Below are 377 nucleotides of genomic sequence, written 5' to 3'. Positions count from 1 at the left end.
TCTCTCTCTCACACAGCCGAACACCACCGTCGCCGACGTTCGCCATAGCAGCCGTCTTCGGCCACCCCTCGCTCCCCCGACTAGCTTAGAAGCTCCGCCACAACCCCCTCTTCCTCCCCACCGCTTCACGGGCCTCCGGAAGCCCTGTATCGCCGCCACGTCGCCGTTCCCCTCTTCGGGCTCCGACCATCATCGCCGCCGAATTCGCCGTCTCCAGCGCGTCTCCGAGCCCGCTTCGACGCCCACTGCAACCGCGGTGAGCCCCCGAGTCGTTTCCCCCTTCTTCCCTGGTCTCTTTCGACCTCTAGGCCTTAGCCCCACCTTGGCCGAGAGCTCCACGCCGCCGGCGATGTCGCCGTCGTGGCCACGGTCACCGT

The sequence above is a fragment of the Triticum aestivum genome, chromosome 2A, assembly GCF_018294505.1.
Source record: "Triticum aestivum cultivar Chinese Spring chromosome 2A, IWGSC CS RefSeq v2.1, whole genome shotgun sequence".
NCBI classification, from domain to species: Eukaryota; Viridiplantae; Streptophyta; class Magnoliopsida; order Poales; family Poaceae; genus Triticum; species Triticum aestivum.
This window is presented reverse-complemented; position numbering follows the sequence as displayed.